This window comes from Labrus bergylta, chromosome 2 (genome assembly GCF_963930695.1).
Source record: "Labrus bergylta chromosome 2, fLabBer1.1, whole genome shotgun sequence".
NCBI lineage: Eukaryota > Metazoa > Chordata > Actinopteri > Labriformes > Labridae > Labrus > Labrus bergylta.
The window spans coordinates 32,794,146-32,819,408 of record NC_089196.1 but is presented as its reverse complement, the minus strand read 5'-3'; the positions used below and the strand labels follow the sequence as shown (position 1 = coordinate 32,819,408).

At 39.2% G+C, this 25,263-nt stretch overlaps 1 protein-coding gene and 1 long non-coding RNA gene across 2 annotated transcripts in view; both read left to right on the top strand.

The window, feature by feature from the left end:
- Window positions 1-25,263, top strand: part of LOC136181101 (NLR family CARD domain-containing protein 3-like) — a 785,212-nt gene that overhangs the window by 316,868 nt on the left and 443,081 nt on the right. The gene's annotated exons all lie outside the window — the stretch shown is intronic.
- LOC136181218 (uncharacterized) lies at window positions 2,485-14,427 on the top strand. Its single transcript, XR_010667590.1, has 2 exons — window positions 2,485-2,935; window positions 13,398-14,427. It is a non-coding gene; the product is annotated as an uncharacterized lncRNA (long non-coding RNA).

Below are 25,263 nucleotides of genomic sequence, written 5' to 3'. Positions count from 1 at the left end.
CTCAGCCTCTCACCTCACTCCTGCTCTCACACACACCGCTGACACTCCTGTCTGTCAGTTAGAGCCACTCAGCAGGTTTACACACCTGGCTCACAAAGGTTACCTGATTTCCTGACCTGCTCAGTGCTGCTCTCCAGTGTTCAATACAAACTTTAAATAAAGGCTGACAACAGAGATAAGCTGATAAGTAATAATAAAGCTGATTAACCTTTAAACACAAAGTAAATAAAAGCATATTAATATTTTCATTTTCTGTTTGTCCTTAGATTTTAACAAAATAAAGACTGATTTAAAAAAATCCCCCAGACACCAAACATTCGTTACATGGAAAATAACTTTTTTTTTGTGTGTTTTTTTCATTAAGAATATTATCATCATGTAATCAAACTGGCATTTAAAGGGTTAAATCCTGATAATTATTCAATATTTGATCGTTTTGATCAGGACTGAAGTTGATCAAAAGATTTAACCCAAAAAACAGAAAAAAAATTAATCTGTATTATTTTTATAGCAGTTTTTGGAAGTGAACATTTTTGTCCTTAATGACTCAAGAGGGTAGTACATTTTAAATCTGATGCTACACAAAAACTAATAATGCATCAAAGTCAATATTTTGTATAATCTTTGACATATCCAAGACTAATTTTTAAAAAAATCCCCCAGACACCAAATATTTGTTATATGGAAAATAACTTTTTTTTCATAAATAACAACAGTGATCAAGTAATGAAATTGGCATCTAAAGGCTTATAATCCTCAAAATGATTGAATGTTTGGTAGTTTTGAGCAGGGCGGAAGTTGTTTAAGAGATTTATGCAGAAAGAAGCAAAAAAAAAAAAAGTAATCTGTTCTATTTTTATAGCAGATTTTTGGAAGTGGACATTTTTGTCCTTAATGACTGAAGAGGGTAGTAAATTAAACTGATGCCTGAGGGTTTAAAGTGTGTCTTATACAGCAGATTCGATGGTAATAACAGCTTATTTCAAGGACCTTCATATAAAGTGTTACCCAAGAAGAACTTAGACTGAGGTTCTGTCTGTGTTTAAACCAGTGGGCGCGCACTGTAGCTGTTCCCACTCAACGTTCTTGAAGCCAAAATACGCCGCTTAGGGGCGCTTCCATCTTGCGATTTTAACGTCATTTGGAGCCAGAGTCTGTGCAGTAGGGTCCAGGGGGAGGAGCCCTGGTAACACGCCCCGCCCACTTAGCATACTGCCCTGATGACTTACGCAGCCCAGCTACGCTGAAAGCGCTCTGCCGGTCTACGATGAAGAAATGTGTAAGTACAACAAACCGCCGTATTCAGAGTCTAATATTTAAACACACTGTGTTTTAAAAAATCCAGTTATTTTGATCATTATTGAAAATACGTGGGCTGCTGGGTCCTCTGTTTTTAACAAAATCATTCTATATTTAAGCTATATTTAAGCTAGGTTAGCACCACAGACCGTAGGCTACAGGTGGTAAGATATGTTGTATTCTGTTAGAAACTGATAGTCTGCAATGTGAGTCATGTCTGCTTTTCTAATATATTTAAATGAACAGTAAATCAATTGTTTTTTGTGTCTTCATTTAGGCAAAGAAGAGATAAAAGCTGGTCTGACATCTTCCACAGAAGTGAAGTGTAAGTTAAAATCATCTGTTAAAAGTTATCTATCCTGTGATTTTTATTTAAGTTTCATAAGAGGATTGTCAAAACAAGATGTTGTTAACAATACAGTCTTCTAAAAATAAAAATCACACTGAGTCATACACCAGCTAAATGTTAAATAGAAAGGTGATGTTTTCTTTTCCATTTTACAATCAACTGAACCTAAAAATAACTCATTTCAACCTTCATCTGCACACCTGTTACAGAGGTCAGGCTGGGGTCTCTTAGTTTGAATGAACCTCCTCCTTTTATCACCTGTGCCAGATGCCCTGCTCATCCACTGTGGGAGAAATGACCTTACACCAGCAGCTCTCCCAGATGAAGAGTCCTCTCTGCCATCACCCAGAGGAGCTGATCGACGTCTGAAGAAGGTGGACAGAGTCTGGTGCTTTGTGACAGTGAACAGTGAGAAGGCTACCATAGTCATCCTCAGATAAAACACAGAGATCCAGGTCAATATTTAATTTATTTTTCTTTACATGATGTTGCCCTGTGTTTGAAAGGCCAGATGCTGGAGGGTTGTGTTGGATTTGCTTTTCCATCATATTTTAACAGTCAAACAATCATCCAGGATCTCTTTACTTTATTTGATTTTTGTTTGGATTTCTTTGTTAAATTATGTTTTATACTTTCTCCTATGTCCCAGCAGTTTGACCTGATGGTCTCCCTTACTTCCACATGGTTAATGAAGCCAGGGGTTGTTTATTGAAGATTTCTTTTCATAAAATGTTTAAATAAACTTTTTTTAAATCTGATATGACTGTCTCTGATTAACTGGAGTACAACAACGTGTTGGTCACAGTAAAATCATTTAGCAGTTAAGTTTATAGTGAAGTGTCTGATGTAAACAGGACAGAGATAATATAAGTTTACAATGGGTGCGTCTGGAGATAGTATCTGAAGGAGATTTAGGAGTCCCCTTAGGTGGAATGTTTAAACTGAGGTGTTGTATAGGAGTATTGCCATACATGGTTGTGTAACTTGATGTTTTTATGACCCATGACGGGAAAACAGATGTTTAGATGCATATAAGCAATTGTCTCTGTGTGTTCGACAGAGATCATTATTGGCTTCTTGATCCTCCTGGTCAGACGTGACCAGTGATTCTGTTTCTTGCTTAAATAAAATTATACTCTTTGAAAGCAAGTCAGTCTCAACGGCGAATTTCTTCATCATCAAACATATCAACAACAAGGAAATCCACATCAATTTTGGCGTCACGGAACAGGATCAGTTGGGGCCTTCTGCAGGGGACCACAGCTTGTTTATTATTTCCATCACTTCGTAAGTGTTTCTTTCTTTTTTGCTGCACATATTGCGGAGCTGTTTCTGTCGTCTATCGGCAATTTTGGCCGCACTGTCAAAGAACTGAAGTGCAATGATGTGTTGATGTTGGAGTAATTCTCCGTCTAAATTGGGGTTTATTGAGTTAAAAAGTATATAAATAAAAGGGAATAAAATAAAGAAGAGATAAATAAGAGAAGAAGAGATGAATAAAGTTGAAAGGTAATGATAGCATAAGCGCAACTAGTAACGAGACCAGTTAGCTAAATAACCATGCAAGTTTAACAAGGACAGGGCCCGTATCCTCTTAACAGTAAGTCATGTGTAAATTAGACACTGAAGTGAAAGTTGGCTTTAAGAAGTAGTCAAATTTGAGTAAAAATAAACAAAGGGGATCCCTGGCCAGGGTATTTGAATAGATGATAAACGTATAATGTAGGAAAATAAAAGAGAGGAAATAAAGATGAGAAGTGTAAAGATGAGAAGTAAAAAGATGAAAAGTGAAGATAAGGAATAAAGATAAGAGTTTTGAGAAAAGTGGGAAAAAAGCGCTGAGTAAAGGAAAAAGTGTGCATTGAAGCATGCAGTGTGAAGTAATTTGTGAAAAGACAATTTGTTAAAAGTCTGACCAAAGTAAAAGATTTGATAGAGGAAAATTATAAATGAGTCGACTTCAAAATCTGAACTAAAGTGTGTGTGCGCTCGCTGAGGCGCAGCTGTTCTTGGAATGTGTGTGCGTTCAAGCTCTATACAGCCTGAAGTGTTTGTGTGGCTGCTGAAAGGCTCTGTCTCTGTCTGTGTCTCTGTCTCTGTCTGTGTCTCTGTCTCTGTCTGTGTCTTGTCTCTTGTGTTGTGATTTGGATGGTTTTGAGAGGTCTGTGTGGTGTGGAGATGTGTATTTGATCCGGAAATGTTCTTGTATATGTGTGATTGATAAATAGAATAGATGTATTATTAAATAGGCATATATAGCAGGTGATTGGTTAAAAGGCGATTTAGTAACTTATAAGAGGGGACATTTTTGCTTCATCAGTGTTAAAACTCTATGAGCCCTTTGTCTAAGGGGACGTTTATATATCCGATTTGATAAAAAATATGAGCCTTTGTTTCAGAGGACTTTTACTTATCTGATCTTCATCAGTGTTAAAAACCTATGAGCCCTTTGTTTCAGGGGACTTTATATATTCAATTTGATAAAAATCTATGAGCCCCTCAGAGGATGTTTGTTTAATCTGATAAATACACATGAGCCTAATAAAGGACGTTTATACATAGCATAAGTGTATATAGTATCTGTTTTTAACAGAAGTGGAGAGACCAGCGAGGATAGTCTGTACCCATTCAGGTAGCAAGATTAGAGAAATGAACAGAAAAATTCCTGATAAAGTTTAGAACTGCCGGCTGATTGGAGTGTGAACTTTTCTTTCTGTCTGTTTGAGCGTATGTGTGTGACCACATTATGCTGCAAATTTTGTCTGTTCAAAAAGAACATATAGTTTGGTTTAAAATAGGTGAAGAAGTTGGTTTTGACTATTAGAGAATACATTTTTCTATTTGGCTGTTGATTGGGAGGATACTGTGCTGATTTCTGTGTGTGCGTAGACTCTGTGCACAGGGGTGGAGCAGTGATCTTAAAAGTGTGTGTGTTCTGTGCTAGTATATTACCACCCTCTAGGAAATCAACACATTCTGTTTCATTTAATGTCCAATAACTAAGTTTAGCTGAAACATCATATAACAAGACAAAGTTACAAAAGATAATTAGACACTAACTTTATGAACATCCATTGTGAGTAACCGAGTTAGCTCTAGAAATCAGATTCAAAACGGTTCTTTGTGATGCCATTATTTTGCTTTTCTTATTGCCTTACGCCTCAGTCTCTTTTTCCGGTCTTCACATAAAATGTGCTTTTATTTAGAAAAACTGCAAAGGGGACTTCTGCTACATCGTAAAGTTATGGGAGTAAATACATACAGCTAAAATAACAACCAAGAGGTTGGTTTGTGAGGTGGATTTATCTTAAAAACCTCTGTTTGGGTGACTTACTCTCTTTCAGAAGGATGCTACATGCAGCATGTTTCCATGTGTGAGCTCTGAGCTCTGACCCAGTGATGAGTGACAGGAGGATTAAATGCAAATGTAACCTTACCGTGCTTCAACTGTAATCAAATAGATATGATTGGCTTAGTTGTCACTTAATAAATCTTACTTGACCGATAAGTTTCCTTTTAATGACTCCACTAGTAAAAAGTGTACATTTTAGTGAAAGTAGGGGTGTCACAGCACCCACGGGTGAGATGCGCCTGTCTGTGCATTAAATGCACTAGGTTTGGACCATAGGGTTTGGAGACGATGTTAACCCTTTGACAGCCAGGTTAGACTGGAAGCCCTTGCTAAAATTAGGAGGCGGGTCCAAGAGGCGTTGCCTCACATAGAAAGCCAATTAGCTTACTCCTCCTTTTGAAGAGGAGTGGAGAGAGAGCCCTTCCTCCTCTCTCTTCTCTCTGTGGGACACAGAGGGAAGGAAAACACACCCCAGTAGGGAGACAGCCTTTGCAATAGATAAAAAAATATATATAGATAAAGATTACAGATAATGTGTGCATTTTTCACTGAATTGTTATTGCATTGTCTATATGGATTCAGAGTGATTAAACTTTTGTTTTGTTTTCTTTCTGTTTTCTCTGTTTCTCTCTACTATGCTGTGTGAGAGCTAAAGGGAAGACAGACAGATGGATTGTGTCTGAACTGGATCAGTCCAAAAAGGCAGATGAGGAGAGACCCGGCGGGTACTTCACAAGCACTGGAAGCTTGCGGATGACAGCATGTAGGGATCCTGAATCCAGCTTGATCAAGGCCAGTGCGGTTTTATCCACAAACTCTTTCAACAAACACCTGAACTTTTCTATCTGTGTATACACATTGTTTCACATTCTGTTTTTCGCATAGAGGCTTACATTGTTTCTTCTATGTATCACATTACAATTATATAGGAGGAAGTCTTGGCAACAGACTGACTAATTGAAGCATTTGGTCAATAATGGAGTATTTTTGATTTGATTGATCATTTATGGAAAAGTTGATTTGATTCAAATGCAGTTGAGTGCTGTGAATGCTGGTTTCATTGTCTGAGTATGGTCTAGCTTGACCTGGGCTATTTTGAGATGGAACATTGACATTATTTCCATAATTTTAAAGATAAATAAGTGTGATTAGATGCATTAGGTGATAAAGAAGTGCTTTTGCTTTTATAGTAAGAAGGCTTTGGTCTCCTTTGGGGTTGGCAAATTCATTCACTTTCAAGTGTGGTAACAGTACTTTCTAAATAGTTTGACTAGTTTCAGTTTGACTTATAATACGAGGAACTAAGAGGGTCATTGTAATGTCAAAGATGGACACCAAAATTACAAAATCAATCACTCCTGTTGATGTAGTACAGAAGACTAATCCTCTTGTTAAAGATATTCCAAAAATATCAGAAAAATGGAGTAAGCGTTGGCCTGACATTGACCAGCCTTGGCCAGTAGAGGGGACTTTGAACCCGGATGTGATCAAAACAATACAGGTACTTGTGTCTATATACAAGGTAAAGCAGAAGAAGGGGAAAAAGGGAAAAAGGCGTATGGAGAAAAGACAAACTGAGCTTGGAGTTCTGCAGTTGTTTGAAAATGAAGGACAGAAACTGTTAGAAGCTGCAAATGAAAAAAGAGGCCGCGGTATGCAAGAAATACAGAAAAATGATAAGGCAGTGGGTAAGTTAATGGAGAAGGTTAACACACCCTTCTCACATACTGCCTTAGTAAAGAAGCCCCCGCCTTATGAGAAGGAAGTGAAGTTTACTGATGTTTACCCCCAGCTCCCAGTGATTATACAGAAGAGCAACTATCACATCACAGACGAGGATGAACAAATAATCGAAAAGGGAAAGGCTACAACGACCATAGAAATGTACCCAAGCTCCGACAGCAAACATAAAAAGACCCGTTTGAGAAGTTGGAGCGGTCAGCAGTTCAGACGACTGGACATAGAGGATGACAGTGAGAGTGATTCGGATGAAGCTGTTGGTGGATATGACCCAGCAGTAAGACGGATGTTGGCTAAAGCGGAGAAAAAAGGAGACAAGCCAATAAGAAGAGTGGATCCAGGAAAGGACGACACAGATGTGAGCAATGATGATGAAGACTCAGAGAGAGAAGGTTCTTCATATCTTCACCCATTAGCAGCCGGTTTAGGGGTGGAAGATGATGGATGCAGCGCTTTAAGAGAGGTGGAGAGAACTATAGATAGATGCCTTGTGAAAATGAATGAATCTACCTGTCCAGCAACCCAGCATGTCTTGGAAAGGCAACTAGAGGAACTGGAAAAAACACGGAAGAAAATAAAGAAGTCTCAAAGGTCTGACACTTTGAGGTATGAATTACGTCCAAGAAATGAAAAGAGATTCGATAAAATGTGTCCAGTAATTGTGCGAGGTCAAAATTTAGAGTATAAACCTTGGCAAAGTACAGACATGTCAAACATACTTGAAAAATTACCCACTCTTCAAGATGGAGCGCATCCTTGGATTTCGAAGTTGGAAGAGGTTTTGGTGGGAACACAGCCTGCCATGGGAGACATTAAGAGACTCTTGGCTAGCCTCATTGGGGTCCCAGCGATGGAGGAAATCCTGCAGGCGGCAGGCCTTAATAGATATGTGGCGACTGCAGTATATGATCCGGAATTGTTGGCTGCCAGTAGAGGTCGGATGTGGAGAGCATTGAGAGATACATTTCCAACCAACGTACACCCTGATAATATTCTCATTGAACCATTGGGCCCACAGGAAAACCCAAGAGCTTATGTGTCAAGGGCTCATCAAGTGTGGAGAAATGTCACAGGAAATGACCCAGATTTGAATCAAATGGAGCAATCAATTTTGAGAGCTAAGATACAGAAGGGATTGCCCCTACCAGTGCGGAGCAAGCTGGCGGAGGTGGTTGGTCTTGGAAGCATGGCAAAAGGTGTGTATACAGATCACATAGCACATCAAGTTGATCTGTATCGGAAAAAAGAGCATGACCAGAAGGAACAGGACCAGGAAACTCTTAGAAAGCTTAACCAACTACAGCTGGTGGATAATAAGAAGAAGGAGAAGAAACAAGCTGTGGTTATGCAGAGTCAGCCTCAATCAACTCAATTACCACCACAACCGCAACATGACCAGATCCAGTATCAGCCACCCCAGCCGTTATCCATGATCCCCAATGCTCCTTTTCCGCAACCAGGGTTTGGCCAACCACAGATATGGAGAGGAAGAGGTCAAGGAAGTTTAGGAAGAGGAAGAGGAGGAAATTTTCAACAATCTTGGGGAGCATGTCATAATTGTGGTCAGATAGGCCACTTTGCTCGTAACTGTGATAAAACAGGAGGAGGTTTCAGAAGAGGCTTCAGAGGAGGCTTCAGAGGAGACATCAGAGGAAAACCAAGGGAACTCATGGGACCGGTGAACCCTTACAGGGGCCCGGAGCCAGGGTTCTAGGGGTGCCCAGAAGACTCGAAAGGGGGGTGTCAGCTGGTAGTGTCAGGGCCGGAGCAAGATCCAACAATAGTGGTGAAAGTCAATGATCAACCATTGGAAGTAATGGCAGATTGCGGAGCAGCTTTTACCTGTGTTCGGCCTGAAGATGCTATACATCTCCCCATGTCTGACCAATTGGTACGGACGATCGGGTTTGAGGGTGTGAAACAGCTGATTCCTCTCACAAAACCAATTGAGCTCTGCTATAAACATCGGAAAATCACAATACCTATATTGGTGTCAAAACATACGCCCATTGCACTCTTGGGAAGAGATGCTTTATGCAAACTGAATTGTACAATACGGTGTACACCAGACGGCTGTCTGGTGGATGTGCCGAGTGATGTTTATCACCAACTATTTATGACACTGGAGACTGACACTTCTTCAGTGTACTGGATTGGAAATCTTAGTCCAGAGCTATTGGAGCCGGCCAAGCTGTGGGAGAAGTTCATTGTAGCAAATATGCCTAATGCTAAGCTCCCTGAGTATTCACACCACTGCACACTTAAATATTTTAAGAACGCTGGTCAAATAAATCCGGAGGAGTGGTTGAGTAGTCAACCTAAACAGGTTCACCTTAACTCATGTTGCATGATTTTGGGGCCACAAGGAGCAGCGATGAAGATAAACAGTGATGATTATCTTAACAAGGAGCACGACATCAAGGAAAGTGTTCCACATGTGACTTTGCTGGTTGCTGAAGGATTTGAACAGAAGCACATAGGGGCAATGATGGCAGAAGCTGAGAAAATACAGTTTGCACCAACAAAGGAGAATCCTGCTATCTGGATGAGTGAAGATCAGCAGTTCATGAAAATCATGATCTCAGCTCAAGGACAAGGACGACCACAAGTGGTGATAATGACTCATGAGTCAATTTTCAGTGCTAAATTAGACTCAGATAGTATGACAGAGGGGATGTTACAACAAGTTCCAGAATGTTTGTGGTCACGGCATAGTACTGATATTGGCCTTGTGAAGTCAGCCCAACCGGTGAGAGTTGAACTTCGACCAGGAAGCAAACCTCCTTGGAAGAACCAATATCCACTAAAAGAGGAGGCAATTCAAGGGATTGAACCACAAATTGAAGGTCTGTTGCAAGCAGGTGTGTTGGAGAAATGTTCAGATCCACAGAGTAACACACCTATATTGCCTTTAAAGAAGCCAGATGAATCGTATCGCTTGGTACATGATTTAAGAGAGGTAAATGAAGTGGTGACTGACTTTTCGGCGGATGTGCCCGATCCTCATACTATGTTGGCCCAAATTCCCCCAGACGCTACACATTTCACAGTGTTAGATTTGTGTGGAGCATTTTTTAGTGTTCCACTAAGTGAAGAAAGTCAAGGGTTGTTTGGATTTACATATAAAGGACAGGCTTTCAAATATAAGAGGCTCCCTCAAGGATTCAAACATAGCCCTCATATTTTCAATAAAGTGTTGAAGGATGATTTGGCAGGGTTAAATCAGATTTTGAAAAGTACTGTTATTCAGTATGTAGATGACATTGTCATCTGTTCACCAGATAAGGAAACGTGCCAAAAAGATTCAATTAAATTGTTGCAGTTATTGGCAGAAAAAGGACACAAGGCTTCTCGGAAGAAGTTGCAATTCTGTCAGGAGAAGGTGGTGTATCTGGGTCAAACAATAACCCAGGGACACAGAGGCATCTCTGACAACCATTTGGAAGCCATTCGAAAGGCGCCGAAGCCCAGAACAGTCAGAGAGATGATGACATTTCTTGGAATTGCGGGATATTCTTCAGCATGGGTGGAGGACTATGCCACTCTAACAGGGCCTTTGAGGGCTATGATCAAAGAAACCGGGAATGCTCAACTCCATTGCAATCTCACCTGGACGCAGGAAAGTCTTGTGGCATTTGAGACGATTAAACAGAGGTTACAGGAAAATTCACAGACCCAGTTGGACCAAGGAGTCCAAGGCCAACCCGAAGAAAGGTTAGACCAAAACGTTACGAGGACTAGAGTAGAAGTGACTTTGGGAAAGTCAGTTCAGCTCCCATGTCAGTGTACAAAGGAAAATAATGGGAAAGGGAAATTCCGAGTCAAGTGGGAAGATAGCCATGGTAAGGTTATTGATTTATTGGGGACATCACCACTAGAAAAGTATGTGTTGCTTAATGATCGAAGAAGGTCAAAGATTGAGAGAGACTGTAGTCTTTATTTACGTAGATCTCAGATTGAAGATCAAGGTGACTATAAGTGTACATATTATGACCCAAAATTAGTAAATATGGGAGAGCATAGTGTCCAATTGGGGTTAGGTTACAGAAACAGTATTGTGACTTTAGTGGTACTAAATGAAACTAGAATTGCAAAACCCCTGGTTGTTGAAGTAGGAAAACTGTCAACTACCATATCAACTCTCCCACTGATTGAGAAAATAAAGCAGACATCCACCTTTTCAAAACTGAAGGTTACTGACGTCACAGAGATATTGCATCTAAATACAGCTGAGCCTCAAATGATTTCTACAACTCAATTTCCTGTAAACATTGTGATTAAAGCTACGTTAGGGAATTCAGCACGCCTTCCATGTAAATGTGGAAAATGGAATAATGATGGTAATAATCCCCCTAATTGGAAAAATGCTCGTGGTGAAGAAATAGTGCTAACAGGACCTGAAATTAATAGTGTGCCTCGTGATCAAAGAAAGTATATTTTGTATAATCACATAAGGTTGTTTAGGGTTGAAGACGACTGTACACTTGTCCTAATCAATGTAACAGGGGAAGATCAGGGAGAATATACATGCACTTATTTGGATCCAGAGTTTAAATTTGTACCACATCACAATTATTGGGTAAAAGGGTATAGAACTCGTAAGATAATGCTTGTGGTAGAAGGCCTAGATCCTATTGAAGTAGTTACGGTGGCTAAAGAGGTTCAAAAGCAACTAGTCACTCCAAGGGTGACTGATGAACAGATGATGTCTACTACTGTAGCTCAGAGAATAACTAGTAGTATTAACGTATCAACTTTGGTTACTACTCTAGCTGCGAGTAATTTTACAAGTGAGGTTGTAAAGATGGGATCTACTATCAACGAAACAATGATGAGTTCTTCGGTGTCTACAAAGTCTGTAGGTATGATGTTGACATCTATTGCTACATCTACATTAGTTAAGGCAGCTGAAACAATTCAGATGAATATGTCGAATTTGATTGGTGATTTTGTAGATGCTGACGGAACATCAGAAGTCATGACTAAACATCTTCATGCATTAGAGAAGCGTGAAACCCAATGGAAAGCTTATGGGTTTGATTCCTCGGTGTTGCAAATTGCAGACCCGTGGGCAAGTAGAAATATGTGGTACCAACAGTTGACTCACTCTGTTAGATTGGCTAGTAATTTGAGTGGTCCATGTGTCGTGAGAGTTCCAGCACCAGGCACATGGCCTTCAATTCTAGAGACGGTACCAGAACCTTTAACTTCTAAATGTCAAAATTATGCGCTATCGTGGTTGGTATTTAAGCAACAAGCACCATATGATTATTGGATGGCCGTGTCGGTGCATCTATTTACACCTCAACGGAATTGTGCTTGGTTGAAGAACTTATCATATATAAATCTCCTTGATCAGTATGAAGATATTACAACAGCAGTCCCTGATCCTATGGAAGTGACACCTGTGAAGGTTAAATCTTGTTTTTGTTCAAATGGTACTCATGGTGGAGATGGTATGTTTATGGGAATATCAGAATGTGATAACTATATGATGCAATTTGGACGACGTGATCAAAGGGCTATTGATGACATGTATATAGTGACCTTTCATGCACCACATCGCCGACTGAGTAAAACTCTAAGTGTAAAGAATCAAACTTTACCGGGTAATTTTACCATAGGAACATTTAAAGATATCTGGTGGATTTGTGGCGATAAGGCATACTTATTTTTACCTTATGGTTGGATTGGATGTTGTTATATGGCACAGTTGAAACTTCCGTATGATGTTTTTGTTATTCAGAAGGGACAAGGGTCTGATGAGGATAACTCTACGACAATCTCTAGCAGTAGAAAGAAAAGAGATTTGGCACAATTTCACAACTTGGAGTCTTATCATTGGAGGATAAGTTTGGGAGAGAAATGGGGAATAGGATTGTTTCCATGGTATGGTGTTACATACTTAGCTGATCATATTGATAATATTACATATACCCTGCAAGGTTTTGCAAACGAGACCATAAAAGGTTTTGAATATTTGTCAAATACTCAGAGGAGTCATCGATTGACGTTGCTGAAACATGACATGGCTCTTGATTACATTTTGGCCAAACAAGGTGGCCTCTGTGTAGCTTTGAATCTAACTGGAGAAGCCTGTTACACTTTGATTCCTGATGCCACTGACAATATGACTAGTGTCATAGATGCTTTGAAACTAATTAGGGATTCATTTGGTCCATCAGAAAGAGCGGGATGGTCGGGGAATACCTGGTTACAAGACCAATTAGGACCAGTAGGAGCTATAGTGGTTCAGATTTTGGTGGCTACCCTTCTATCACTGTGTGTGATGTTTTGTTTTTGTACGCTGTTGTTGACCTTTGCTAAGGCTATGATATTGAGATGGGTAGGAGTTGTGATGCCAGGAGAAAACATTCAGATGCCGCTACTGAGTGGTAATGACCTAAGTGAAGGTGAGGAGGTCATAGAGATTGGAGAGAAATATCCATTTTTGAATATCTGAATTCAACATTGACTCACTATTATTTTGAACTGGAAGTGAATTGATAAAAGGGGGGAATTGAATATTTTAATCATGTATATTAATCATGTATATGTTAATCATGTAGTGGAATAATGTGAAAGTATGATACAAAAATGAATATCTTTGATGGTTTTGTATGTACAAAGATACTGGCTGTTGATTTTTCTTCCCAGGATGATATTTGGGAGACCAATGTGAGGGTGGCTGATTGTCCAGAGATCCTTCCAGATTAATGGAGTTGAAACAACCAAACTTAAGAAAATGGAGGATGGAAATGGACAACGGAAACCTGAATGAAGACATCATGATGAGGGGTTTCGATTGAAAAATCATTGAAGGTTTATTACAATGTAACTTGTATTGTTGATAAATATTTTTGTATGTTTTACTTTATAGTAGATATTTTTAGCAAGACATATTTTTCTGGAACTGTATAGGATGCATATATTGGGACCTCAGGTGTTTTCTTTCTTTATCGATCCTTAGGGAAAGTGGTGTTAGGTAGGGAGAGGTCCATTGGAAGGTGCGATGGGTCGACCAGCCTGACTTTGGACAATTTTTTGATTTTATTTCTGAGGTTTTGAATGTGTGCATTTATATATCATCCTGAAAAGTTTTCATAACCCTTTTCTTTTTAATTGGTTTGGAGTACTATAAGTGGTTGCCTGGGGTAGAGGAACCGTGAGAGAGTTTTCCTGTCTAGATTGTTTGATGGATAATAAAGAAAGATAGCTGCCTGATGGGTTTTTCGCTCTCACACTCCACAAATAAATTTTACTATATTACTAAGGTTAAGCATGAACAGAAGTGATTCGTATGAGGCTAATTAACATCATAATTGTATAATTTATCTCGTTTGCGAGACTATAGTCTCGCTAGGGGGGACTATGAAGTGTCTGATGTAACCAGGACAGAGATAATATAAGTTTACAATGGGTGCGTCTGGAGATAGTATCTGAAGGAGATTTAGGAGTCCCCTTAGCTGGAATGTTTAAATTGGGGTGTTGTATAGGAGTATTGCCATATATGGTTGTGTAACTTGATGTTTTTATGACCCATGACGGAAAACAGATGTTTAGATGCATATAAGCAATTGTCTCTGTGTGTTCGACAGAGATCATTATTGGCTTCTTGATCCTCCTGGTCAGACGTGACCAGTGATTCTGTTTCTTGCTTAAATAAAATTATACTCTTTGAAAGCAAGTCAGTCTCAACGGTGAATTTCTTCATCATCAAACATATCAACAACAAGGAAATCCACATCAGTTGTTATATATAAAAATAAATGAATAAAAAAAAAAAGTTATTTTCCATATAACAAATATTTGGTGGCTGGGGGATTTTTTTAAAATCAGTCTTGGATACGTCAAAGATTATACAAAATATTGACTTTAATGCATTATTAGTTTTTGTGTAGAATCAGATTTAAAATGTACTACCCTCTTGAGTCATTAAGGACAAAAATGTTCACTTCCAAAAACTGCTATAAAAATAGTACAGATTAATTTTTTTTCTGTTTTTTTGGGTTAAATCTTTTGATCAACTTCAGTCCTGATCAAAACGATCAAATATTGAATAATTATCAGGATTTTAACCCTTTAAATGCCAGTTTGATTACATGATGATAATATTTTTAATGAAAAAAACACAAAAAAAACGAAGTTATTTTCCATATAACAAATGTTTGGTGTCTGGGGGATTTTTTTTAAATCAGTCTTTGTTTTGTTAAAATCTAAGGACAAACAGAAAATGAAAATATTTATATGCTTTTATTTACTTTGTGTTTAAAGGTCTATCAGCTTTATTATTACTTATCAGGTTATCTCTGTTGTCAGCCTTTATTTAAGGTTTGTATTGAACACTGGAGAGCAGCACTGAGCAGGTCAGGAAATCAGGTAACCTTTGTGAGCCAGGTGTGTAAACCTGCTGAGTGGCTCTAACTGACAGACAGGAGTGTCAGCGGTGTGTGTGAGAGCAGGAGTGAGGTGAGAGGCTGAGACACTTTCAGGCTGAATTCAATGAAAGGAAGACAGCAGAGATACCTTTGGTAAGTGTGCTGTGTTCTTTGGTAATTATCTGTTCAGAATGTTTGAATGGTGACATGTATTTAATGTAGGCTGTTTATTTCATAGTGATGCACTCTGCATTCTGGTTTTATAGTGAAGTGTTCACAGGAAACAATTAAATTAGAAGGGTAAATAATAATTAATATTGAACACATTTAACTGGTTTGTTTAAATTGTAAACAAAAGATTAAGAACTGAATAGATACTAAAATTCAGATTCATTTAATGGTTATATTAACTTAAATTCTGATTTGTTTTGTTTGGTGTTAAAATGAGAAAAAGGAAGGTAAGGATGCTAAAAGATGCATGGTTAACATTGTATAAGTGGAAAACTGCTTCCCCAGATTACTTTAAAATTATAATATGAATGTATATGTGAAGAATTTTGTTCATAGATATTTTCCTTGCTTTTCAGAACCACACACAATAAACAGTTGTAACCTCGCTGCATTAAAGTCTCCTCTTTGAACTCTTTTACTATCGTGGCCTAACCCAAACCAATGTGTTCAGTCTTTTAGAATAAGGGTCTGCTTGGAGGTGAAATATTGATAAATGAAAGCAGTTACTTTTATTGAAATAAGAAAAGTTTTAAGATTGATGACGAGTCAGGTTACCGTGGGAATTGGATAGCGCCAAGACCAATCGAAGAATCATTTTCCTCTTAGCTGAAAGTGTATAAAAAGCAGTGAAGCAGCAAAAAGGAAGCCAAAGAGAGAAATGATAATAGAACAAATAAACACACCATTGAAGTGTTTTTTTACCATATAACATTTAGTTACACACACTGAAGGCTATAATGCATCTCTATTGTTTCTTCTAACAATATGTTGAGTAAATCCAGAATGCCAGATGACATCTACAGGTGTTATCATTCAGTTTGTGATTTTCTTTATTTTGTATTCTGACTGCAGGATTCTTATTAAGGCTTACAGGTTTTCAGTGAAATCGACATCGACCTGACCTGACTGTGGTCGCTCTGCATCAGGATCTGCTGAACTCCTTTTCTTTACCAAAGACACTTTAGACACTCGACACAAAATAACACAAGTAGATGAAAGTCTTTCTCACTCTACATCAGTTTATTTATTACAAGGTTACACATGAGCTGTCTGAAGAACTTGTGCTACCCAACACAGAGGACTCCAAGGAAACAGAGTGACAGAAAGAAGAGAAGATATCAGGAGAGAAGAAGGATCCTTACACTGTAACTGTTTCATATAAACCCTTTCAATTCAAACGTCATAGCTGCTCCCAACTTACTGGTTCATATGTCAGTCTGAGGTTTAGCATTTCTCTCCAGTGTGAACTAACATGTGTCTGGCCAGACTGTCTCTTTGGGTAAAACTTTTACTGCAAAAAGAGCAGCTGAAGGGTTTCTCTCCTGTGTGGACTAACAAGTGTGGCTGTGATAGGTGTAATTTATTTGAGTTATAAGTTATAAATAAATTCATGGAGAAATAAATATGATTTTAGTGACATAAAACAGCCAATTCTTGTAAAAAATGTCATAAAACAATTGTAGAAGTTCATTTAAGTTTAATAATTTGTAAAAGATATCAGTGTTAAAACAGGTTCAGTCTGAAGGATTTAAAACACTTTAAAGATTATTTTTTTCTTAAAAACCTTTGAAATAGACAGATATGTCTGCCAAGATTTTTGAATCTGTCATCTACCTGTAATGTCTGTCAAGAGATAATGCATGTGATTGATTAGTTATGCCGAGGCCAGAAGCGGGAGCTCTCAGCCGCGATGCCTCATTCTGCATGACGCTGACAGAGGAAGCATCGTGTCTTGAGTCCATTCATTCATTTTACCCTTTTTCAGGGCACAACATGGTCAGATTTCCTCTTTGGGTAAAACTTTTACTGCAAACAGAGCAGCTGAAGGCTTTCGCTCCTGTGTGAACAAACATGTGTGACTTCAGACCCCCCTTTTGTCTAAATTGTTTTCCACACAGAGAGCAGCTGAAGGGTTTTTCTCCCGTATGCAGAATCATGTGTATAGTCAGATCTCTTTGTCGGTAAAATGTTTTACCACACTCAGAGCATCTAAAGGATTTCTCTCTGTGAATTGTCATGTGATATGTCAGACTGGCCTTCAAGGGTAAATATTTTCTCACATTGAGAGCAGCTGAAGGGTTTTTCTCCAGTGTGAATCATCATGTGTCTGGTCAAATTTCCTTTTGCGTTAAATCTTTTACCGCACTCCGAGCACCTATGTGGTCTCTGACCAGTCTGTAGTTTCTTATTTTTGAAGTTTAATTCTGAAAGATCTTCTCTTGTCTCTTGCCAATCATGACTGTCATCAGTCTTGACCTCAGTCACTGGTTGTAAACGTCTCTCTGGATCTGAGTACCACTCTGGTTCTGCTCCTCCACAGTCCTCTCCATCACCTCCTGTTTCCATCTGTTCAGTTTGTCTCTGATGAAGCTGTGAGGACTGAGGTTTCTCTTCACCATCTTCACTCTTCACAGAGACAGGAGTGAAGGGGAACTTGGTGGTATCAGCCTCCTCCAGTTCTTGAAGCTGTTCTTCCTCCTGACTGCTCCACAGTTCCTCATGTTCTTCTTTAATGTGTTGGGGCTTAGTCCTGGAGAGCGGGCAGCCCGGGTTCAAATCCGACCTGTGGCTCCTTTCCCACAAGTCATTCCCCACTCTCTGTCTTTGGTTTCTGATTCTGTCCTACCTACCAAAAAATCTTGTTTAAAATTATTTTTATTTTTTAAACTATGTGGTAAGTTATTATGTTTTTCTAAAAACCCATACGCAAAAAGTTCTTATCAGAAGAATGTTCATCTATAAATCATGTCTCAGGGCCCCTCCCCCCTCCAGCTGCACTACATGAACTATTCCATCATGACCCTCAGGTCTTATGGTGCATTCAGGTGCTGCTCGGGTGCTCCAAGTTTCAGAGTTAGGAAGTCGTTCTTTCGACATGATTTCAGTTCAGTTGCGTTGATGCTCCAAAGAAGATCAGTGAAATGTTACTGTTACAGTTATATTTGAGCAAAAAGTTGATGGTCAATACGTGAATTAATAAAAAGTATGTTAACATTAACTAAACATATTTTTCCCCCTATGTGATGACGTCAAGTCGGGAAGTCGAGCAGTTCTTCTTTCTCAGTCAAGATGGCACCAACTTCAAAATGTATTTCACATTTCTACATATATGACCCAATGTCAATACAGATTCATGTTTCAACAGGTGAAGTATCTCTTTAAAGAAATGATTGACACGGCATCACAGAGAGAGAAAAAAGAGACTAGAGCGAAAGAGATAGAAGATAGAAACTAATGAACAAGCCAGTATGAAGTGAAGCTTATCTAGCAGAGCAGAAAAAAGGATGTAGAGGGAGGAAAAAGAGAGGTTGATGTCCAAGCTGCCAAAACGTAGAACTTTTTTTTACAACAGTAGGCAACCAGGCCCCGAAGTCCTGTGACGTCATGAACACAAGATTACAGATTCCTACAAGTGGAGACAATGAAATAAAGAAACACACACAGGAGACAAAGGAGATGAAGAGAAATACAGACAGAGAGGAAGAAGAGAAATACAGACAGAGAGGATGAAGAGAAATACAGAGACAGAGAGGAAGAAGAGAAATACAGACAGAGAGGAAGAAGAGAAATACAGAGACAGAGAGGATGAAGAAAAATATAGACAGAGAAGATGAAGAGAAATACAGACAGAGAGGAAGAAGAGAAATACAGACAGAGAGGATGAAGAGAAATACAGAGACAGAGAGGAAGAAGAGAAATACAGACAGAGAGGATGAAGAGAAATACAGAGACAGAGAGGAAGAAGAGAAATACAGAGACAGAGAGGAAGAAGAGAAATACAGACAGAGAGGAAGAAGAGAAATACAGACAGAGAGGAAGGAGAGAAATACAGAGACAGAGAGGATGAAGAGAAATACAGAGACAGAGAGGAAGAAGAGAAATACAGAGACAGAGAGGATGAAGAAAAATATAGACAGAGAAGATGAAGAGAAATACAGACAGAGAGGAAGAAGAGAAATACAGAGACAGAGAGGATGAAGAGAAATACAGAGACAGAGAGGAAGAAGAGAAATACAGAGACAGAGAGGATGAAGAAAAATACAGAGACAGAGAGGAAGAAGAGAAATACAGAGACAGAGAGGAAGAAGAGAAATACAGAGACAGAGAGGAAGAAGAGAAATACAGACAGAGAGGATTCAGAAAATACAGACAGAGAGGATGAAGAGAAATACAGAGACAGAGAGGAAGAAGAGAAATACAGAGACAGAGAGGAAGAAGAGAAATACAGACAGAGAGGAAGAAGAGAAATACAGACAGAGAGGATGAAGAGAAATACAGAGACAGAGAGGAAGAAGAGAAATACAGAGACAGAGAGGAAGAAGAGAAATACAGACAGAGAGGATTCAGAAAATACAGACAGAGAGGATGAAGAGAAATACAGAGACAGAGAGGAAGAAGAGAAATACAGAGACAGAGAGGAAGAAGAGAAATACAGACAGAGAGGAAGAAGAGAAATACAGACAGAGAGGAAGAAGAGAAATACAGAGACAGAGAGGAAGAAGAGAAATACAGAGACAGAGAGGAAGAAGAGAAATACAGACAGAGAGGAAGAAGAGAAATACAGACAGAGAGGAAGAAGAGAAATACAGAGACAGAGAGGAAGAAGAGAAATACAGAGACAGAGAGGAAGAAGAGAAATACAGACAGAGAGGAAGAAGAGAAATACAGACAGAGAAGATGAAGAGAAATACAGACAGAGAGGAAAAAGAGAAATACAGAGACAGAGAGGAAGAAGAGAAATACAGACAGAGAGGAAGAAGAGAAATACAGACAGAGAGGAAGAAGAGAAATACAGACAGAGAAGATGAAGAGAAATACAGACAGAGAGGATGAAGAGAAATACAGACAGAGAGGAAGAAGAGAAATACAGACAGAGAGGAAGAAGAGAAATACAGAGACAGAGAGGAAGAAGAGAAATACAGACAGAGAGGAAGAAGAGAAATACAGACAGAGAGGAAGAAGAGAAATACAGACAGAGAGGAAGAAGAGAAATACAGACAGAGAGGAAGAAGAGAAATACAGACAGAGAGGAAGAAGAGAAATACAGACAGAGAAGATGAAGAGAAATACAGACAGAGAGGATGAAGAGAAATACAGAGACAGAGAGGAAAAAGAGAAATACAGAGACAGAGAGGAAGAAGAGAAATACAGACAGAGAGGAAGAAGAGAAATACAGACAGAGAGGAAGAAGAGAAATACAGACAGAGAAGATGAAGAGAAATACAGACAGAGAGGATGAAGAGAAATACAGACAGAGAGGAAGAAGAGAAATACAGAGACAGAGAGGAAGAAGAGAAATACAGAGACAGAGAGGAAGAAGAGAAATACAGACAGAGAGGAAGAAGAGAAATACAGACAGAGAGGAAGAAGAGAAATACAGACAGAGAAGATGAAGAGAAATACAGACAGAGAGGATGAAGAGAAATACAGACAGAGAGGAAGAAGAGAAATACAGACAGAGAGGAAGAAGAGAAATACAGACAGAGAGGAAGAAGAGAAATACAGACAGAGAAGATGAAGAGAAATACAGACAGAGAGGAAGAAGAGAAATACAGACAGAGAAGATGAAGAGAAATACAGACAGAGAGGATGAAGAGAAATACAGACAGAGAGGATGAAGAGAAATACAGACAGAGAAGATGAAGAGAAATACAGACAGAGAGGATGAAGAGAAATACAGACAGAGAGGAAGAAGAGAAATACAGACAGAGAGGAAGAAGAGAAATACAGACAGAGAGGAAGAAGAGAAATACAGAGACAGAGAGGAAGAAGAGAAATACAGACAGAGAGGATTCAGAAAATACAGACAGAGAGGATGAAGAGAAATACAGACAGAGAGGATGAAGAGAAATACAGAGACAGAGAGGAAGAAGAGAAATACAGAGACAGAGAGGAAGAAGAGAAATACAGACAGAGAGGAAGAAGAGAAATACAGACAGAGAGGAAGAAGAGAAATACAGACAGAGAGGATGAAGAGAAATACAGAGACAGAGAGGAAGAAGAGAAATACAGACAGAGAGGAAGAAGAGAAATACAGACAGAGAGGATGAAGAGAAATACAGCCAGAGAAGAAGAAGAGAAATACAGACAGAGAGGATGAAGAAAATACAGACAGAGAGGAAGAAGAGAAATACAGAGAGGATGAAGAGAAATACAGACAGAGAGGAAGAAGAGAAATACAGACAGAGAGGAAGAAGAGAAATACAGACAGAGAGGAAGAAGAGAAATACAGACAGAGAGGAAGAGGAGAAATACAGACAGAGAGGATGAAGAGAAATACAGACAGAGAGGAAGAAGAGAACTACAGACAGAGAGGAAGAAGAGAAATACAGACAGAGAGGATGAAGAGAAATACAGAGACAGAGAGGATGAAGAGAAATACAGACAGAGAGGATGAAGAGAAATACAGACAGAGAGGATGAAGAGAAATACAGAGACAGAGAGGAAGAAGAGAAATACAGAGACAGAGAGGAAGAAGAGAAATACAGACAGAGAGGAAGAAGAGAAATACAGACAGAGAGGAAGAAGAGAAATACAGAGACAGAGAGGAAGAAGAGAAATACAGAGACAGAGAGGAAGAAGAGAAATACAGACAGAGAGGAAGAAGAGAAATACAGACAGAGAAGATGAAGAGAAATACAGACAGAGAGGAAAAAGAGAAATACAGAGACAGAGAGGAAGAAGAGAAATACAGACAGAGAGGAAGAAGAGAAATACAGACAGAGAGGAAGAAGAGAAATACAGACAGAGAAGATGAAGAGAAATACAGACAGAGAGGATGAAGAGAAATACAGACAGAGAGGAAGAAGAGAAATACAGACAGAGAGGAAGAAGAGAAATACAGAGACAGAGAGGAAGAAGAGAAATACAGACAGAGAGGAAGAAGAGAAATACAGACAGAGAGGAAGAAGAGAAATACAGACAGAGAGGAAGAAGAGAAATACAGACAGAGAGGAAGAAGAGAAATACAGACAGAGAGGAAGAAGAGAAATACAGACAGAGAAGATGAAGAGAAATACAGACAGAGAGGATGAAGAGAAATACAGAGACAGAGAGGAAAAAGAGAAATACAGAGACAGAGAGGAAGAAGAGAAATACAGACAGAGAGGAAGAAGAGAAATACAGACAGAGAGGAAGAAGAGAAATACAGACAGAGAAGATGAAGAGAAATACAGACAGAGAGGATGAAGAGAAATACAGACAGAGAGGAAGAAGAGAAATACAGAGACAGAGAGGAAGAAGAGAAATACAGAGACAGAGAGGAAGAAGAGAAATACAGACAGAGAGGAAGAAGAGAAATACAGACAGAGAGGAAGAAGAGAAATACAGACAGAGAAGATGAAGAGAAATACAGACAGAGAGGATGAAGAGAAATACAGACAGAGAGGAAGAAGAGAAATACAGACAGAGAGGAAGAAGAGAAATACAGACAGAGAGGAAGAAGAGAAATACAGACAGAGAAGATGAAGAGAAATACAGACAGAGAGGAAGAAGAGAAATACAGACAGAGAAGATGAAGAGAAATACAGACAGAGAGGATGAAGAGAAATACAGACAGAGAGGATGAAGAGAAATACAGACAGAGAAGATGAAGAGAAATACAGACAGAGAGGATGAAGAGAAATACAGACAGAGAGGAAGAAGAGAAATACAGACAGAGAGGAAGAAGAGAAATACAGACAGAGAGGAAGAAGAGAAATACAGAGACAGAGAGGAAGAAGAGAAATACAGACAGAGAGGATTCAGAAAATACAGACAGAGAGGATGAAGAGAAATACAGACAGAGAGGATGAAGAGAAATACAGAGACAGAGAGGAAGAAGAGAAATACAGAGACAGAGAGGAAGAAGAGAAATACAGACAGAGAGGAAGAAGAGAAATACAGACAGAGAGGAAGAAGAGAAATACAGACAGAGAGGATGAAGAGAAATACAGAGACAGAGAGGAAGAAGAGAAATACAGACAGAGAGGAAGAAGAGAAATACAGACAGAGAGGATGAAGAGAAATACAGCCAGAGAAGAAGAAGAGAAATACAGACAGAGAGGATGAAGAAAATACAGACAGAGAGGAAGAAGAGAAATACAGAGAGGATGAAGAGAAATACAGACAGAGAGGAAGAAGAGAAATACAGACAGAGAGGAAGAAGAGAAATACAGACAGAGAGGAAGAAGAGAAATACAGACAGAGAGGAAGAGGAGAAATACAGACAGAGAGGATGAAGAGAAATACAGACAGAGAGGAAGAAGAGAACTACAGACAGAGAGGAAGAAGAGAAATACAGACAGAGAGGATGAAGAGAAATACAGAGACAGAGAGGATGAAGAGAAATACAGACAGAGAGGATGAAGAGAAATACAGACAGAGAGGAAGAAGAGAAATACAGACAGAGAGGAAGAAGAGAAATACAGACAGAGAGGATGAAGAGAAATACAGAGACAGAGAGGAAGAAGAGAAATACAGAGAGGATGAAGAGAAATACAGACAGAGAGGAAGAAGAGAAATACAGACAGAGAGGAAGAAGAGAAATACAGACAGAGAGGAAGAAGAGAAATACAGACAGAGAGGAAGAGGAGAAATAGAAACAGAGAGGAAGAAGAGAAATACAGACAGAGAGGAAGAAGAGAAATACAGACAGAGAGGATGAAGAGAAATAGAAACAGAGAGGATGATGAATATCAGAGTATCAGCTGTTGCAGTGAGTCGCTGTACTTCTTTCTGTAAATGTGAAACGTCATCAGTGCATGCAGACAGGCTTTCCTCCATACCTTTTACCGTGACACTCAGTGTAGACAGAGAGGATGTAATGGACTCTCTGTATTCCTTTAGCTCGGACCTGGCTGCAGTAATGTCGGCTCTAATGACTGCCATTTCACTCTCCAACACAGCCCGGACCTCAATCTTCAGAGTCTCTATCAAATCTTTGAGCAGGGAGCCGTGTCCGTCGTAGATGCGGCTGCAGCTGAGGCTGCTTCTCCCCGGGGAGGTTTTTCAGTGGAGGCCGCGGTCGGAGTACGAGTTGAAGGCCTTGTGGTTAAAAGACATGTTTTTCTTCCTTTGGATGATTTAGCAGACATTTTGTTCAGTTTGTCTCAGTACAATGCAACAGGAGACTGAGTTACCTCCAAGTTTTCTTCTCAAAGTGTGTCAAAAATTATACTTTAAAAAGGTTGCTCTGCAGTGATCTAAAACAAATCTACTCACTCCATCGCCTGCTCTTCTTCTTCTTCTTCTTCTTCTTCTTCTTCTTCTTCTTTTCAGAGTCCTATCTTCAGTTTGTTTACATCGCCGGGACGGCCGGCTGACTCCTCCCCTCGTGTATAAAAGTTGTTTCATTGAGGGACTAGAGAAAAGAAGAATAACATACTGTACTCACTGCTTCACTGTGTTTCTAGATCACGCTCATTTCAGGTAAATTTACATGCAGTGTGAAGATACCAGCATAATAAAGATCGCTAGCATTAGCATGCTAACACAACAATGCACCGCGGGTTGTTTTGGTTTCATGCTGGTGCTCAAGGGCGACATCTGCTGGATCAAAAAATCACATATAAAGCCTTTAATTTCTTTCAGGTTCTCCATCATCTGTCTTCTTTTTAAACTTTATTTCTGACAGTGTCTAACAACATGTTCCACTGTCTCCTCTTGTCCACAGTAGTCATATTTGTGTTTTCCTGTTTTGAACAATGTGTTATTGAATCCAGTGTGTCCAAATCTGAGTCTTGCCACCTTTTCCTTCAGTCTCTGTTTAATAATGCTCTTCACTTCTGTTCCACTAATGCTAACTATCAAATCCATTTGAGTATTTTTTGTAGCCTCCTTTGCCACCTTGTCTGCTAATTCATTTCCATTGAAGCCTTTGTGTGCAGGTACCAATAAAAACATCATTTGACTTCTGTATAGTGTTTGTTGTCTAA